This window comes from Helianthus annuus, chromosome 6 (assembly GCF_002127325.2).
Source record: "Helianthus annuus cultivar XRQ/B chromosome 6, HanXRQr2.0-SUNRISE, whole genome shotgun sequence".
Taxonomy (NCBI): Eukaryota; Viridiplantae; Streptophyta; class Magnoliopsida; order Asterales; family Asteraceae; genus Helianthus; species Helianthus annuus.
In genome coordinates this window covers 97384016-97403879 of record NC_035438.2, presented here as the reverse complement: position 1 = coordinate 97403879, position 19864 = coordinate 97384016, and the positions used below count along the sequence as shown (strand labels likewise).

Sequence of the window (19864 nt, the reverse complement as noted above, 5' to 3'; positions counted from 1 at the left end):
TCTTTGAAATCTCGATTACCAAAACTCTGGTATCGATTTTGATATCCAAAATTTCTATTTTGATTTTGAAACTGATTTGATTTACAATTGAAATGACTAAATTGTGTAAACTTGCTTCTTGGTCTATCAAATCTTCTTGTTGTTGAAGTCTTTGATTGAAATCTTGGTTGATTATATTGACAATGTTGTTGAACATTATTATTCAAACCAACCCTGTTCCCATCCTTAACCTCATCAACTTTTTCTTTATTTTTCTTCAAAGGACAACAACTCGCCACGTGCCCTTCGTTGTGACATTTAAAACAAGATTTTGTCTTATAATTTCTCTTTTTCTTAAATCTCTTTTTAAATGTTTTCTTCTTTTCCTCTTCAGTATCCTCATCCGATCTATGAGGTGTACTGTTAGACTCAACAGATTCTTTCAAAGTTTCTGGACTACTTGGCAAGTCCACAGCTATCGGATCCACTACAGCTGGTGTAGTAGGCACAAAATCAATTAACTCATTTGTTAGTGCAGTTGTCTGTCGACTACATCTTCGTTCGAGTTTTAGAGAGAGAGAAAGTCAAGTCGCTACGAGTTTCACTACGAGATTGACTACGGCAATATCCAAGAGGGAGATTGTTAGTACACGAATGTCTATCGCCTTCGTCAATCTAAGCAGTAGCAAGAAATCGAAGAAACCAAGACTTTGTAAATGTCATATCTAGTTAAAAGGCAAGGTGGCAAACTTGTAATTAATGATAACTTTCATTAAAATGCCTTGACCTATAAATAGGGGATTATGTCATTAGTTAGATTAGATTTTGGTGAAATAGAAGATTTGGAGGAAGACTTCTAGAGAGAGAAAGTCTAGAGAGAGAAAGTCGTTGTAAACGTGAATCTTGTATCGGAATTGTCATATTTCTCAATAAATTCACGTTAGTAGTACGTTATTGTGTGTTCGGTCACGCACGTTCACGGTTTCCGCACGTGAAATGTACGTTACGCAATCGAACGGCGTCAAAACCGGTCCTACAATTGGTATCAGAGCTAGGAGCTCGATTGCTTGATCAAACGCATCATTCGTATCAGATTTCAGAGCCGAATCAGATCCGATTTCATCGATTTCTTCATTTTCTACTCATTTCTTACGGTTTTTACGGAAATTCGACAAATTGAACGTGATTTCACGGTCCGTTTCGTCTGAATTTTTGATATATTGTGCGAAATTCATTGATTAACAACCCTACCAAGTTTCAGATCGAAACTCCAAGTCGTTTTGGAGATATCGCGGTTTTTCGGGTCGGATTCGCGTCAAACAGCAGACATGGTTCGCTTATTTGGTCTAAATTGAGGTCCGCTCGTGATAAAGTGAATAGGTTCGCTCAAAAGGTCAGAAGTTTGGTTCGCTTATTTGGAATTGATTTGGTTCGCTCATGTGGCATTAGTTCTGGTTCGCTCAAAGGTCTGTGCTTATTGGTCCGCTCATATTGATTTAATTGTGGTTCGCTTTTGTGTCATCGTTGTCAGCAGGTTATTGCAGGTCCATGTGCACATATTGTCGGCCACTGAATTCAACAAATGAATGTGATGCATTTCATTTAACAAAGTGAACTGGTCAACGATTGAATGTTGTTGAATTTCATTTAATTGAAATGCATGTGAATGTACAGAAGTGATGTCGGCCACCTTTGATCATACCCAATCATCTTCCTGTTGTCGCCGTCTATTGTGTGATGCAGCAGCCCACTACATGTCATAAGGCCCAATCAAAGTGCTTTAAACAAAGTGCACCGCCCATTACATCATCGCCCCACATTGAAATGTTTGGCCCAATCCAAGTTCTTTAGTCCACCGCCCAAATACCATTATTTGACTTGTTGTTGTTGTTGATTGAAGTGCACCGCCCACATTAATAACAAAGGCCCAATCAGCCTTTGTTAACCGCCCAAATACACTTGTCGGCCCAATCAGTAAAAAAAAAGGATGGCCCATGTGATAGTAGTTATTACGTGTTTGCCAATAAAAGCAAGTCTTTTTGTATTACCGGCCCACTCACTATCTTAGGCCCAGTCAGACTTTGTTTCACCGCCCATGTGTTGTTTGTTGATTTGAGTTTGTTAAATGATTGTTATTGTTTGCTTTGTTGCCGCCATTAATAGCAAAAGGCCCAATCTCAGTTGTTGTTTTAAATCACCACTCCACTAGGTTGTTTGAGTAACAATGAAGGCCCAATCAAAGGTTTTACTTGCCCATTAAACCGACCCACTAGGCTTTTTGGCCCACTCTTTGATTGATCATCCATTTGCACCGTTCTATTAAAAGAAAGGCCCAATCACGTGCAAAGGCCCACTAAAAGATTTGTTGTTATTTGTCATTGTTAAATAAGTGTTGTCGGCCGATCGTACAACAAATTGTTTTTTTGTGTGACTCACTCGATCGAATAGCGTTTTTGTCCGATCGATCAGCATACTATCCGTTCGATCAATCTTCCTTCCTATTCAGTTGTTTGATATTTTTACTAATCGTTTACTTGTTTGTTTGCAGGAAATCCAAGGTGTTTGTCAAGAATAGGATCCTCGCCCGAGAGAATCTTCACTCGATTTGTTGTTGCCTAATCTTTGATATTCAATCGAATAGTTGTTTGTTTGTTCGAATTTCATTATTGATTGAGAATTCGTCATTGTGAATCTTTTGATACCGAAAATGGAGTCTGAAATTTATATTGCACTGAACAAGTTCGATAACTTTACAGGTATCGATGGAGAATCAATTGAAGAATTGATCAAAAGGTATATCGAGTTGTATTGGGAGATGGTGAGATTGAAGATAACCAAGACTAATGAGGAATGGGTTAACAAGTTAGCAAATGTTTTACCGGGTGATAGATGGAGCACGTATTTGTCAGATTTGAGGAAGATATACTTAGACGTGAATTTGAGCTTGTTTATCGAGAAGATTAAAGAGCGAGAACATGAATTCCAAAAGATTAGTAATGCAGAAACTGATAAAGAAAAATTCAAATTTGAGGAAAATGTTCGAGAGGAAGAAGAGCAGGTTAAATAAATTTCAGCTATTAAGATGGAGAAGAAAGCTGAATTTGTAAAAACGATTGAAAAGTGCTTAAACTGTGAAGATCTGAAATCTGAAAATGCCAAACTCTTGAAGGATTTAGAGAGTTTGACATTAGAAAACGAAAATCTTAAAAATTCAGAAAATGTTTTGAAAAATCAAAAACAAAATCTAGAAAATGAAAAAGTAAAAATTGAAAAAGATTTTCAAAGTCAAATAAAGATTTTAGAAGATGAGAAAGATATCTTTGGTAAAAATAATCTTGAAAAACAGATTGCAATAAATTCTTATCTTGCTAAAATCATTCAGCTTGAAAAAGAAGCTGAAAAAGATCGGCATAAAATTGCTGAGTTAGAAAATAAATTGAAAGGTTTTGTGACTTCTGCACCTTATGTGTGTCCAGAACCGATCAATGAAATTCCAATAAGTGACAGTGTCACAAACTTTGACAATGTCAAAGTTGAAGATTGTGATGAGAAATCTGATGATGAAAATACAAAAATTGAAAAACAAAAATTGTTTTTAGAATTAACAGAAAAATTCAAAAATACTGTTTTGCAATCTACTGAAATAGGTGAATGCTCAAAGCGGAAACCTGTTAAGAAGAGTGTAGAACAAAAACAAAAAGTTAAAAATTTGAAAATTGTTCAAAAAGATAATAAAAGCTCATCAGATCAATCATCCAATCGCAATCAAAAATCACAAAAATTGAAAAACGAAAACTTAAAAATTGTTGGTAATAAGTGGTGCAGGTTTGACCATAGTGCTCAAGAGTCAAATCCAACAATCAAGAGGAGGAAAGAGTATCACCAAGCCAAACAGTGCTTTGATCTGAGCGTTTGGTATGAAAATGGTGATTGGTACGATAACAGAGTGTGTTACAGATGCGGCTATCAAGGACACATTGTTGTTAACTGCCAGTGACAGAGATTTGAGATGAGGAGATGCTATAATTGTCAAATCAAAGGTCACATTGCCAGAGATTGCCCAAGGAGATCAAATGAAAGATTGAGGGTTAATTCTCAGAAATTGGCAAAGAAACCAGTCACTGTCAAGCCCAAGGAACTGAGAGTTTCAGACCAGAAAGTCAAAGAACAGAAGGTCCAAGAACCTAAAGTTCAAGAAAAGAAAGTGAAGCTTTCTCAAGGGCAAAAAGACAAACTGCGAAAGAAGAGGAAGAAGGCCAGAGAATATCTGGAGAAGATTTTGTCCTCGGGTTCACCCGACAAATCGAATAAGAGTTCTGATGAATCAACTCCCTCGATTGCAAAGTCAAGCAAGATGAATTCATCAGATACAAATCTGAGGACGAAAAAGGACAAGAAGAAGGTAACATTTTGTGGCAATGAATCTGTTTCTTCGGAAACAAAGGAGCCACATGTCGGCGATGAATCTGACTCAATAAAGTCAGGCAAGCGACATTCAGGCAATGATTCTGGTTTGTCAAAACCAGAAGAGCCAGTTATTGAGGTAAAATCTGAGAATTCAGGTTTAACAATGGATGATACAAACTTTCCACCATTGCTAAACAAGAATTCAAAATCACCCAAGGACAGTCAGGCTTGGGTGAAACTTTTCAAATGAAAATCCTGACTTGCCGGAGTTCCCAGGTTGGTAAGCGTGGAACATGAATCGGCATATTTCTTGAGAAATTTCACTCTGGTGATTTTTCGTCTTTCAAAAGATAAATCAGGGACATTAAGTTGTACTTGATTCATCTTTCCTACAAGTGGTAATTTGAAAAACAAGGTGATGAAACCCCTAGTTTATGAATTGTCACACAAAACTAATTTTCCGGAAAAACCATTTTGATTAAAACAAACTTAAGTGTTTTGAAATCATAATGGGAAAATAGGTTGTTGTGAGGGGGAGTTCTGATTGTTTACGCCAAGTGGATGGAGAATTGAAGTGATTCTCATCAAGTTGTCAAGTTTGTACAGTTTGTTTCAAATTTTCCCAGAAAATCAAAATTGAAACATATTTTGATTTTAGGGGGAGAAAAATTTTAAAAAAAAATTTGAAAATTTGAAAATGTCAAAAAACATTAAAAATTTAAAAATGAGTTTTGTTGTGAAAAAGAGGAAATGATTGTAAATCAGTGGACTATCACAGCACGCTAAAGAAATGTAATGTCAAATGTAATAAACGGTCTCACTGATGATGTGACGATAGATTTTTGTACATTTAGTAGATTTATTCGGGATATAAACCTAAAATTTCAAACTTGTGAAATTCGTGGGGAACACTACTTGGATATATAGGTAACCCCTGAAATCTCGTTTGAAAGGTCTCGTATTCTGATATACTAGGTGTTTATACTCTATGATGTCTGGGGTATTATTCCGGGACTTCTGCTGAACGGTAGTTCTGACCTAGTCCTTGGCTAATACTTTCCGCAAAATGCTTGAAATATAGCATAAAGCCCTCAGTTGATTAGACAATAAAATTGATAATCATCTGTTGTAGCTAAAAAGATCCTCTAAAGGGGACACACTGCTAAGTCGAAGCTGATATCTCTCTGCTGAACGGAAGTTCTGACCTGAGATCCCTCAGTTCTCGCATTTAACCCCTAATTTATGTACAGATATCATTGTAGTATTCTTGCCTATAAGACTGAATATTGGGATTCTGGATACGGGAGTATATTCAAGAGGTGGGACACATGAATTGAACTAAGTTCATAAAACACTTAAATAGTATCCTGAATAGATAGAAAGTTGTATGAAAATTTAAGGGGACAACTATATCGTCAATCAACGTGAATCGTTTAGAACTTAAAATGTCTAAAAGCTTAACGATGCGTGTGATGTGTCTCAAAAACTGATATGATCCTCTTACACAAACTCACAAAAATATGTTTATACATATTTCATTTCTGCATTTAATTTCTGTCTTTGCATTTATGTTTCTTATTTTCAAAAATTCAAAAAGATTTTCGACAACTGATGTTGGAGAGCTGATTTTCAAAATCTCAAAGGCTAAACATGATGAACAGACAGGTTGGTTAATGGTTTGAAATGTTTAAGATAATTCAATAATTTGAATTAGAAATTGGAATGTTTCAAATTTTATCAGTTTTAAATGTGAAAATTCTCAAATGTTTAGCTGATTCATTAAGTTGAATCACAATATTGTTTGTTATAATTGTGTGTTTGAGATGTGCAGGTTTCTTAATCTGTTGATACGCAAAGCCAAGTGTCGATCCCAAAAGCACGGAAGCTTGACGAAAGGGGGAGCCTGAAGAAAGAGAGCAACGGAAGCTGAAGACAGATCCACCGGGATTCTGTTCGAGCTAGAGTAGTTGAAGACTCTCACTAAAGATTCCGTCAACATTCAAGGGGGAGTTTGTTAGTGCAGTTGTCTGTCGACTACATCTTCGTTCGAGTTTTAGAGAGAGAGAAAGTCAAGTCGCTACGAGTTTCACTACGAGATTGACTACGGCAATATCCAAGAGGGAGATTGTTAGTACACGAATGTCTATCGCCTTCGTCAATCTAAGCAGTAGCAAGAAATCGAAGAAACCAAGACTTTGTAAATGTCATATCTAGTTAAAAGGCAAGGTGGCAAACTTGTAATTAATGAGAACTTTCATTAAAATGCCTTGACCTATAAATAGGGGATTATGTCATTAGTTAGATTAGATTTTGGTGAAATAGAAGATTTGGAGGAAGACTTCTAGAGAGAGAAAGTCTATAGAGAGAAAGTCGTTGTAAACGTGAATCTTGTATCGGAATTGTCATATTTCTCAATAAATTCACGTTAGTAGTACGTTATTGTGTGTTCGGTCAGGCATGTTCACGGTTTCCGCACGTGAAACGTACGTTACGCAATCGAACGGCGTCAAAACCGGTCCTACATCATTCTCATCAGGTAGAAAAGAGTAGTCTTGATTTTTAGAAGATGAGGCTTTACTAAACCCCAAACCCTTTTTATCATTACTCTTTTTCAAACTTTTTTGAATGTGAGTCCTAACTAATGAAGAATTTCCAAATTTGTCTAACTTTCCTTTAAGTTCAACAATTTGGTCTTGTGCAACGGCCAATTCCCTGCACTTTTCAGAAAATTCATTAGTTTTATCTTTCACAGTTTCACGAGCCAAATCAATGACCTGTAACAGTTCATTGACTTTGCTTGTTAAACTGCTGATTTCCTGTTCATTTGATTTGAGTTTATCTAAACAATTTGACTCTCGTTTAATCAAAAGAACATTTGACACTTTCAATTTTTCCAATTCAGCTAACAGAATTTTGTTTTGCTCCGATAGGATGTTAACTTTACCTTGTAGTTCAGTGCAATTATGACACGTATGACTTACAGATTCTGATGATATCTTCATATCTGCTGTAAGTCCGTTCACACCATTCAAGTCCTTTGAAACTTCTGCATGTTTCTTCTCAACATTCTCCTCATCTGCTTTCTTCTTCTCTTCAACACTTTGTCTAGATGAACTCTGGTAACGTTTTTCTAAAGCTTCTCACAGCTCATAAGAGGTCCATAGTGCTTGATGGTATGTTTAATTCCCTCAGGCAATGACATCTTGATCACTGCTAAAGCTTTCTTCTCAGCATTTACCATGAGTTTCTCAGATTCATCCATCATTTCATAAGAAATCACTTTAACTCTTCCGTCAACTCGTCGTGTGGCAACAATGTACCCATCGATCATACAATTCCACATACTCGTATCTTCACTTTTCACAAATGCCTCAAACTCCTCTTTCCAGATAGTATATTCTTTGACGTTTTTCAGCTTTAGCCAATTCTTAACTTTCTCACCAACATTGTCCACTTTAACCATCTTTAAACACGTTTTACTGTAACCGTACCGATAAAACCATACAAAGTTTTTCCGAAAATTGTTTTTACCAAATTATACCGTTAGAATCGTCTCGAAAAAACGAATCCAATGATATACAATGTCGAAAACCTAATTCGGAAATTTCCAGAGTTTTGTTTTTTTTTTTTTTTGTCCTAAAAATCAACCGAGTCCAAGGGTGCAAACAGTTTCGGCAGATGAGCTACGGATCAAATTCTATTCATGAAAACGTTAATTCCTCTACGTGTATCTAATTCCTCCACAAAAATAAATACTCCACCTTTTAATTCCTCTAGCTAATTTTGCTGGCAAACCAAGTTAATTTCACCGGGTTACGCTAATTATGCTGGCAAGCCAAGTTAAATATGCTGATAGAGAAATTATAATTTTGCTCGTAGAGTAGATATAATTATGCTGACTTTTTAAATTCGCTGGAACAAATTCGCTGATTAATTCCTCTGATCACTTAAATTCGCTGGGTAATTCCTCTGATCACTTAAATTCGCTGGGTAATTATGCTAGCTGATCAAATTCGCTGGTAAATAATTTAGCTAGCACGACGTCTAGTAACTTCGCCGATCACCGTAATAATGTCGCTGAGGACAATTACAACGGTTACCAAAGTCGCCTTTGGATTTTAATTTCGCCGGTCACCGAGTTGCTAGGATTTAATTTCACCGGTCACCGAGTTGCTAGGTCACAAATTCGCTGGTCAGTCAGTGTAGATGTTAAATTTTCTGCGAAATTGTTAATTATGCTAGAAAATTTTTGGAAACTCAATCTGGTCGAATTTTCTGCAGATTTTCTAGATTTTTCTAACAATTTCCTGCAAATTCAAACAACCAAAATCACTAAAATTTTGATAAAAATATGAAGAACACAACGAAGAACACATCTTCAAATCTTCAAATTTTTCTTCAAATCTTCAAGTTTTTCTTCAAAATCTTCAACACTCCTGCAACCAAAACACTAAAAACAGCAAAATTAAATACCCAATAAGATCAAAATACCCAAGAATTTTGAAAATCCCAAAAACAAAACTCAAAAAATTTCAAAATTTTTCAAAAACCCTAGTTTTCAGATTTAAATTTTCGAAAATTCCACCCAAATCTGTAGACACAATTCTGAACCGAGCTTCTTCAAGAGCCTAATGCTCTGATACCAATTGTAGGTCCCCTTGATTTATATGGATTGTCATTGAATTGTTTATCTAACCTAGAGTGCGAAATCCTCTAGATCAGATTTGTTACAGAAACGAGTAGAAACAGAAATTCCAATTAAACAGGTCTTCTATTGATTATCCAAACAATCAGTTTTACAATCAATTCAAGACCTCACAGCCAATATCTGTGATCTTGCTCTAGAACCCCAATTTCGTTTTTTCTCTCTCTCTAGACTTTCTCTCTCTAAAATTCTCTAACAACTAAAACCCTAATCACAAAACATGTTTATATACCACATGTCTATGAACTGCGCTTCCTACTGGGCTAGGCCATTCTCCAAGCCCATTACAACAAATAAACTCCCTAACCAATAAGCTAAGCCCAATACAAAATATCCAAAGACTAAATAATCAAACTATTAAGCTGTTGTCACCGAATATGCACCAACAACCACTCCCATCCTATCCTCATCCCTCGGGTCCCTTGTCTTTGTTGATGCACCCGACCCATGGGGTTGCAAGTTTGAACACATGGGCTTTTCCAGCGAGTTGCAAAGAAGAATGGTAGGTTTACCGTTCGGTTTTTGAAGATCTCAGTGCGTCGGTGGTTAGAGAGTTGCAGCGGGTTGCCGATTTCGTTAACTCCAGCCGTTGGTGCAAAATTACAGGCTTTAAATGCGCTAATCAGTGAAAAACGCAGAGGTTATAAGCTCGTTTGGGTTGGAGATTATCGATGGTGCCATCAATTTAAGAAATGATGTGTTTTTGGGTGGTCGAAGTCACCAGAGCTGTTAACGGAGAAGATGGCGGGTTGGGGGTGACAAGCATAGATTATAGTGAGGGTGAAGATGAACATAGGTGGTGGGGTCCATCTATTTGATTTTATATTTGTTATTTAAAACTTGTACTTATTTTAATTAGTAAGGGTAATTGAATCATTTCACACCAACTTAACCTAACAAACTAACTACCATCCACTCTAGGGACTATCCGAGTAATAACCAAGCAAACCACAGGAAGCACGAATGTAATTTCTAAAAGTTGGGGACTATAGGTGTTATCTTGCAAAACCATAGGGAGCATCCTGCATTTTACTCTTTAAAATAACAAAGGTGTGAGTCAAGACTTTCAGGGGGTGTTTAGGATTGCTTATTTAAACTAAAAAGGACTTTTTGGCAAAAGAACTTATTGACTTATGACTTATCCAAAACAAGTTCTTAAAAAAAGTATTTAGATGAGCTTATGAGGTGAGAAAAGTCAATAAGTCAATAAGTTGTTTTAAAAATGTGTTCGGATGAGCTTATTAGGTGGACAAGATAATCTTTCATGAAAAGTTAAAAGGAGTTCCAAAAAGGCAAGGTTTCCTAGCTTTTCAAAATGACTTTTCCACCTTATACAACAAGTTGTTTCAAAAAGTCATTTTCACTTATCCAAACATTATTTTGACTTGTTGGCTTTTTCAAAAAGCCAATAAGTCAATAAGTTGTTTCAAAAAGCTAAGCCAAACACGCACTTAGTATCATAAAAAGTTTTGAGTAAATTACAAGTTTTGTCCTTTATGTTAGCATCCTTTTGCAGCGGTGTCCTTTGGCGTAGAAGTTAACGAGTTTTGTCCTTAACGTTTCAAAATCATGCACATTATGTCCTTTAGCACTAAATAAGTCAAATTTTTTGGTTAAATATGGTATGTGTCTTGCACATGAGGGTATTTTTGTCATTTCACCTTCCCAGAGGCTATTTTGTAAAGAATTATTATTTAAGGGCTATTTGTACAAAATAAAAAAAATTAAATATAAACTCTTTCTCTCCCTCTTTTATATTTATCTCTCTAATCTGAACCCACCACTATCACCACCACCCACCTCAGCCTTCACCGCCTCCACCCCTACCTACTGACTGTCACAACCGCTCAGAAGCAGAGGCGCGAGGTGCGATCGTGATTGATTCTCATTGCATACGAATAAATAAACATACTACATGAATAAAACAAACTCGAAATGCCATTCATTGTATCAAGTTTGAAACATAAGTTAGATATAGTGTTTACATCACTTCCAAAAGATAATAAGTTTAAAAGTTTACATCACATTTCAAATACTAAATGTTCAAGGATTTATTCTTCATGTCACCGCAAAGAGGCGGGATATGATAATAAATCCTACAAAAGTGGCAATGGAGTGCAGACACATGACTTCTTGAAACGTAAACCCGCAAAGCTTCCACTAATTTCCTGAAATACATGTAAGTTTGAAAAATCGTCAACAAAGTTGGTGTGAATTCATGCAGTTTGTATAAAATGTAAGAGTTGTATTTGTATAAAACACGGTATGTAATTGTAAAATGTAACTTGAAAAATGTAAGTTGTGAGTTGCAAATGTAAGGAAAGCAAGATCGCTAATGTTTAGGTAGGACGTTAACATGTGTGATGACATAGGAAGCATCCAAACCTAGGCGATTTTACATCGATTAACCTTCGACTGGGACCCAAAAGCACTCTTATGCATGGGCAAACTAGGGCCAAGAGTGAGGCTGCCAATACCCGCTAGATCTAACCTTTTGCTTTTTGGTCGATATTTAGATTAATGGTGCTTACTTATACCCTATTCGTGACGTGATCTATTGTATCATTCCTTAGTTTAACATACCATTTGTACATGTATATTCCCCAAAGTTTTGAAAACAAGAAAATGTTTAAAAAGTGGGACATGAACTCACAGTTTTGCGTCTTCAAGCATCTTAAACTTCACCGGTATCTTCTGGGTTCGCGTCGTAACCTATAAATGTTCTACATATGTTAATCACCTAAACATGTAATTCACTACGTACAAGTTATCATCTTGCCTTATGTATTTGTTTTGTTTTTAATGTATATGTTCGTAAATTGTTAATATATATCTTACAAATATATCTTTAGTTTTGTATTCTTGTGAGTCGTATCCATGATAGTCGGGTTTTACCCGTTCGTCTCGTTATCGTTAATCTAAATTGTATTTTCTATTTGTAATTATATATACTTTTTTATTCTCAAAATATATATAGTAGAATTTAAATAATAAGTGTTAAAAATAATTTATTTTCAACTTGTCTTTGACGTGTATTGGTGTGAGTATATTTTTAGTTATATTTTTAGCTTTTTTTAACTCGCTAATTTTTAAGTTTTAAATTTATAAAAAAAGATATTTTACTATCACTCTACACACGTTAGGGCAAGTGCACCCATTGCGGACGTAGTATAGTGATGGCAAGATACCGAGGTCGTCCATGCACACAAGAGCTTTTAATACTGGCTTATCGTCAACGTCTAATCAAACCAAATTTTTAGAAAAGATTTTTAAACTAATAAAAATATAAAAACAAAAAATAAAAATGATAGACAAGAAAGAATCACTTGGATGTAACTTATCTTTCATGTACCCTTTTGATGATTTCCGCACTTTGGGCATTTTAAGAGATTATCTTAGTTATGGTAGTAGGCCCTTCTTTTGGAGGCGACGTTACCCTCAACCTAGTGGTTTGAGTCAGCAAGGATACAATCCCACTAGGTCGGAATATTGAAAGATAATTAAGTAAGTTATCAATGCCAAATGTGGTGGACCCCCCTTACGAAGCGGCGATCACCCTCAACCCGTTGGTCTGAGTCAACAGAGATATAGTCCTCACGGGGTTGGTTTAAAGTTTTAATAGTAGTTTATGAATAAGGGGTGCAAGTGGTTTCTTACTCTCAGTCGGGCCAGTCATTCCCGGTCAATCCATGGAGTAGTACTAAACCTGCACCAGGTTCTCGCAGGATCTATACACTGAACGAGACATAGAATTACCCAGTCCACCCTTCTAACCCCCTTACAGGCAATTAACATGCTTTATGTAGACCGTAAAGACACGAATATGTTGAGTAAACGAACATATGAAGAATGGGTGAATAAATTTGCCTTCAATATAAAAAAGTAATTATTAAAATCATTAATACTAACCAATTAAAAAGTAGCCAGAGTTTGGAAATCATAAAAGAAATACGTCTTCACCAAGTGATGTAAGAATTTAGCCAAGCATGGCCTATGTTTGACAATTTTTGGTCCCCTTTGGCGGCCCTGTTAGAACGGTGCAACTTTCTTTGCTCGTTGAGACGGATGTTTGTGAAGTATATAAATATTCAAAAGAGTAAAAAAATATAGACAGTGAGAGCGATATATCTTCAATAATTAATTCTTATTAATCAAAGAAGAAGGGGTCGATCCGAGAATAAACTCGAATCTAAATGTCACCCCCTGGGCCAAACCAGGGGGTAAACTCTCATGAAAAACTCTATATGAAATATTACAATACAAGACACAAATAATTCCTATGAAGGAATCATGTATTTATAGAGAAATTCATAAGCCTATCTCAAATGTGATTGGTTGTTGGTATGTGTGCCCATCCACTTGCATGTGCCTTATCTTTTATCCACCGACTTGTTCTTTTCTTTTCCGGTGAAACCTTCACATATTAATATTTTCCTTTTTCTTTTATGTAAAAGCTTTTCACATATTGAGATATTTAAAATATCTTTTCTAATGATTTCTTTTACAAAAGGAAAGATTCCTTTTTTCAACAGAAATGTGTTTCTAGCTTTTTCCCCAGTGGTGGATCTAGGATTCCGACCAAGAGGTAACGTTTTATAAATAAGCGGTAACGAAATTGAAAAAACGTCAAATTTTTCCAAAATTTACACTATTTTTTCCGAAAATTTTCCGACCAAGGGGTAGCGGACGCCACCCCTTACATACATATAGGTTCGCCCCTGTTTTTCTCATAAGAAAAGATTCCTTTTCTTTTCTTTTGAAAACATTCCTTTTTCTTATGAAAGCCTTTTTCATAGAAAAGATATTTAATGTGTTAATAAGATATATTATCTTATTAACACAATTCTTTGACTTTGTATCTAGTAGACTCCATAATGTCTCGCTAACATTTTGAAGTCTTGTAACCTGTCGAGATCTTTAATCAAAGAATTAGAAGCTTCATATTTTTCTTTATCGATCTTCATAGCTTCTGGGACGGTTCGTCGGTCGCTTCGTGTTGACGGAATTATTTCTAAGTAACTTAAACTATTTTTAACAACAAATACAATAAAGTTTCCTAACAGTCACCCCCTATTTGTTGTTAAAAATACAAACAATGCATTTATACTTAGAAATAACAAATAAACTTTCTGAATATGTATCTTTCTTTTCTTCTTGGCACGTTATTATGTAGGCATTTTTTTGTGATATTCGTTGACTGTATCTTCATTGGCATGAAAGTTTATTTGGCAAACGTCCGACTTTTTATGGATGATCATCTGATTATATTTCATTTGTCGTTATAATTCTTCACCTCGATTTATACTTCCACCTAAATGTAAGCATTATATCTTGTATCCTTACCAGCTAAGATATAAGTATCTTCTATCCAATATAGGATAAGTGTTTAGGCTGTCGATTGATGAGGCTTCAAACAATAACGAATCATGCAAGGCTATAAAAAATGATCTTGAGCCGTCGAGTTTTTTTTTCGGATCAGAATTTCTGATGAATCTGATGAAATTTCTGATAAAACCGAAAGAAAAAAAAACGTTTTTTTTAACATATTTTTTTATGGAATCTGATAGATTCTGATGAATTTCTGATGAAATAATCAGAAAATCTATTTTTTTTACAGAATTTCTGATGAAATCTGATGGATTCTGATGAAAATCTGATAAAAAATCAGAAAATCTGAAAAAAAAGTTTTTTTAACAGAATTTTCTGATAAAATCTGATCGATTCTGATGAAAATCTGATAAAAAAATCAGAAAATCTGATTTTTTTTAACAGAAAATCTGACGAACGCATCAGAAATCATCAGAAAATCTGACGAACGCATCAGAAAATTCGATTTTTTTTTAAGATGAGAGGGAATAAGTAAGGAAAAGAGATATTACTTACACATATTTTTCTGGTAGACGCCTAAGTACATGTTCTTTTCTTCAAGTAATATTTTGTGAAAACTTTTTAAAAGATAATAATTATGAGTATGTTTTCTAAAGTTTCACACATTTTCTTTAATCTCTTTTTATCATTATCATTCCTTTTTTTTGAAGATTAACTGATGTGTGTAAAATGCAACATATAAATTACATCAAATGAGGCATAAAACTAACCCTTCTTAAGTACTAATGTTCGAAAAAGAGTGATTTTGTCTTCCTTTTGTATTTTCAGGATTAAGTGAGCTCAAATTCACAAAAGAAGCAAAAAGACAGCTAAATCTAACATAAATACAAGAAAAGGAACATAAGTGGACTGCCCGACTCCTCAACAGCATCCTCCCAAGCAAAATAGAGAAGGCAGAAGACTGAACACGCCCCGTGCTCAGCCAGCACGGGGCCGTGCCCAAGAAGCAGCAGAAAAGACAAACCTATAGAAGCTTCTATTGCCCACCACGGGGCCGTGTCCAGCGGACACGGGGGCATGGCGAAAGTACAGCAGGCGCATTAATTGTAATTGCGAATTACAATTAATGAAGAGAGAGAGTGTCAGACAAACACGAGGGCGTGTCCAGCGGACACGGGGCCGTGCCCAGCCTTCTGTTCAGCCTATAAATAGGAGTGCTTGGCTTCATTGCAACTCATCCCTTGGCACACCACCTCTCTCACACTTCATCCACCACCCACCACCATCACAACACCATCATCCACCACCATCATCCATTGTCCATCATAGAGTGTGTGAGTCGTCTCGGGATCCAAGATTGATCGTAAGAGTTCTTGACAATCAAGGCCATGTTTGCCTAAGTCTCTTACATCACTTGGTGAAGACAAGTGTTTAGTATAATACTTTTTATTTTTAATCTTTTGCACTTTTTATTTGGTTTTGTATTAATGACTTTAATAACTAGTTGCTTATGTTGAAGGTGATCTTTCCTTATCGTTTGTCCGTGGTGTCTTGGCATTATTTTACTATCTATATAAAATAAAAGATTTTCACCATTCATATCTCCACGGTCTATATGGAGGTATGTTGGCTACCTGGTCGGGGGTTAAGGGAACGGTTTGGTAAGGGTCTTGCCCTTGTTCAGCATTTAGAGGTCCTGCAAGGGACCTGGGTCAAATTTAGTAGGATCTCCTTCAATGCCCATAGGTATTGGATGGCGGGGATCCAAACTCTTTGACCCCCTCATAAGTTAACTACTATTAATACTATAACCCGGCTATTTAGGACTGTATCCCTGCTGACTCAGACTACTTAGCCGAGGGTAACGTCACCGCCAAAAGCGGGGCCTACCATAATTTGCATTAATAACTTAATTCATTATCTTTCAATAATCCGACCCTTTAGGATTGTATCCTTGCTGACTCAAACTACTGGGTTGAGGGTAACGTCGCCTTCAAAAGAGGAGCCTACTACAATAACTAAGATAATCTCTTAAACAAGTGCAAAACTGCGAAAATAATCAAAGGTTATACTAATACACGAGTCGGATCTAAGTGATTCATCTTGTCTATCTGTTTTTTATTTTATTTTTATTTTTCAGCATTTAGTTAGTTTTTATTTTCTTAGTTTAAAAATCTTTTCTAACATTTTTGATTTGATTAGACGTTGAGGATAAACCGGTACTAAAAGCTCTTGTGTCCTTGGACGACCTCGGTATCTTACCAACACTATACTACGTCCGCGATGGGTGCACTTGCCCATATGTGTGTTTAGTGTTAGTAAATATCATGTTTTATAAATTTAAAACTTGGCTAAAAGTGTAAAAAGGGCTTAAATATACATCTAAAATATAACAAACTTCACGCACATCAAGTTTTTGGCGCCGTTGCCGGGGACACAAGGATTTTAAGAAAGTTAGGAATCAACGGCCTAATCATCTTTTTATTTTTTCTTTTTAATTTTTAGGATTTTCTTAGTTTTTCAGCTTCTGCAGAGCTCAGCACGGGCCGTGCCTGGTCGGACACGGGCCGTGCCCAGCATTGTTACCGGCAGTTTTTAGTTTTCCAAGTTATAGAAGGCTGACCACGGGGCCGTGTCGGTGCAACACGGGGCCGTGTCCAACTCTCCAGTAACTGGGATCTGGAAAACAATCACTGTAACTCCGACCACGGGCCGTGTTCACTGAGCACGGGGCCGTGGTGAACCTTCTGACCAGCATTCTTTTCTGTTTTTTGCAGGACTTGGAACCAGACGCCACCCCTACGCAGTGTATGAGCTCCAGTTCTAATAAGGACATAAAAGAACCTCTAGAAGAACCCGAACGCTTTCTCAGAAAAAGACTAAAAGCCAAGAACCAAGAGAAAGTTTCAGGGAATCCACTTCCAATGGCGGACCAACGTACCCTCATGGATTATCTACGACCCACCGTAGGTAACCTAGGCGCCGCTATCAATGCACCGAATGTTGAAGCCAATAACTTCGAACTTCGGCCGCATTTGATACAAATGCTCCAAGACTCCACAACCTTCCATGGGCTTGCGGACGAGGATCCCCATCTACATATTACTAATTTCTTAGAAATATGTGATACCTTTCGGATCAATGGGGCATCAAATGATGCCATCCGCATTCGAATGTTTCCTTTCTCGCTAAAAGACCGAGCAAAAGCTTGGCTCAATGCCCTCCCAGCTGAATCGGTAAACACCTGGGATGAACTAGCCTAAAAATTTCTATATAAGTATTTCCCTCCAGCTAAAACGGCTAAATTAATGACTGAAATTAATACATATTCGCAAGAGGACGGGGAATCCTTATATGAAACTTGGGAAAGGTTCAAGGAGCTATTGCGAAAGTGTCCACATCACGGCCTTGCGATATGGCAACAAGTATCCACTTTCTATAATGGGTTGTTGCCACACACAAGGCAGACACTTGACTCTAGCTCCGGAGGACTTTTAGGTAATCGCCGCCCGCATGAAATATATAACCAAATTGAGGAAATTGCTCAAACCAATTTTCAGTTGCACACTCCCCGAGGCAATAAATCCATTGCCCCGGGCGCCCATAAGGTTGATGAAAGCACTTCTTTACAAGCCCAAATCGAGGCTCTTTCTTCAAAAATAAAAAAACTGGAAATGACAAAAACAGTCTCGGTTATGGCTTGTGAAGGGTGTGGTAGGCCACATGAAAATTGGAGTTGTATGAAAGAAACAAACGATCAACAAGAGTCGGTAAGCTACATTGACAATAGACCTAGGCCGTCGGGTCCTCCAACGGGCACTTACAACCAAGGATGGCGAAACCACCCTAACCTTGGTTGGAGAGAGCCCGGCAATAGTAGTAACCAACAAACCTAACGAACAAACTTTCAACAACCAAGAAATGAGTCACAAAATTTCACTCAACAACAAGGTGGACGAGAAAGGCTTGAAGATACTATATCTCGCCTCATCTCCGACACTGAAAAGAAAAACTTGGAAAGGTTTCTACAATTAGAATCAAATTTTAGAAATTAACAAGCTAGTATTCAAAACATAGAAAAAAAATTAAATCAACTAGCTCAAAATTTTTCCGAGAGACCACAAGGTGCATTACCAAGCAATACCGAAACAAACCCAAAAGCGCAAGTTCATCTCATCACGTTACGAAACCGCACCGTGGGGCCTGCGGAAGCACCACCACCGACAGAAGAGACTATACCCCCGCCTCTGCAGGAGAAGAACTCTCCTCCATCATCAGAGCCTACCAAGGCTCCTCGAGTTCCGTACCCCGGTAGGTTAATTCGTCAAAAGACCAATGAGCAATTCGCAAAATTCGAAAGTCTATTAAAACAATTGCATGTCAATATTCCTTTTATTGATGTCCTAACCCAAATGCCCAAATACTCTAAGTTCATGAGGGACTTCCTCACTCATAAAAAGAAAATTGAAACTTTGCAATTAGTTAACTTAGGCGAAGAATGCTCTGCCCTCGTACTCAACAAACTTCCCCAAAAGAAAATCGATCCTGGAAGCTTCACGATTCCCTGCTCGATCGGGGACTCCCCCGTTCGTAACGCACTAGCCGACCTTGGGGCTAGCATTAACCTCATGCCTTCATCAATGTTTAAAAGACTCGGCCTGGGAACAACGAGTCCTACAAAAATAAGCATACAACTTGCTGATTGATCCGTCAAATTCCCGCAAGGTGTCATCGAAAATGTCCTAGTAAAGGTAAACAAATTTGTCTATCCGACCGATTTTGTCATACTTGATATGGAAGAAGACACCGAAGTCCCCCTCATACTAGGGAGACCATTTCTCGCCACTGCACAAGCAGTGGTAGACATGAATGACGGAACGCTCACCCTAAGGTACGGAGATGATGAAGTAAAATTCGGGGTTGGGAAGAGAATAGAGGACGACGACCCGGTCAACTACATGAAGGTTATTGATTCGAGTTTGGATGCTGCTCTCCGACGGTGCAACATGGGATGCCAAACATCCCACTCAGAAAATATATAACCTCACATTGGGTCTAGCCAAGGACCCTTATAAACGTGTCCAACCAACACGGCCCCGTGCTACACCCCCTGCAGAAAAATGCCCAGTTCAGGTAACTGGACACGGGCCGTGTTCACCAGACACGCCCCCGTGTCCAGGCTTCTGTTTCTGTTCTTTAATTTTCGTTATTGGCACCTGAACACGGGGCCGTGTCCGGTCCCCACGGGGCCGTGTCCAGACTGCCAGTAACATTAATTTTTGCTTTTAAACACCATATTACACATCTAATCAACCTAAAAATTTATTTTTGGGACACATTGAGGAAAATGTGTAATTTAAGTGTGGGGGGGGGGATGCTTAAACCTTGAAATTTTGCAAGTCCTAAAAAAAGCCTTACACAAAACTCTATTGGAACCGCTAATCA

At 37.2% G+C, this 19864-nt stretch overlaps 1 long non-coding RNA gene and 1 other non-coding gene across 2 annotated transcripts; both read right to left on the bottom strand.

Annotated features, from left to right (window-relative positions):
- Window positions 1–11170: 11170 nt before the first annotated feature.
- On the bottom strand, window positions 11171–13349 carry LOC110864068. Its single transcript, XR_002549596.2, has 3 exons — window positions 13001–13349; window positions 11745–11803; window positions 11171–11259 (listed from the first exon to the last, which is right to left on the bottom strand). It is a non-coding gene; the product is annotated as an uncharacterized LOC110864068 (long non-coding RNA).
- Window positions 13350–17721: 4372 nt separating this feature from the next.
- On the bottom strand, window positions 17722–17828 carry LOC118480038. The gene has a single exon (XR_004861678.1). It is a non-coding gene; the product is annotated as a small nucleolar RNA R71 (small nucleolar RNA).
- Window positions 17829–19864: the final 2036 nt, after the last annotated feature.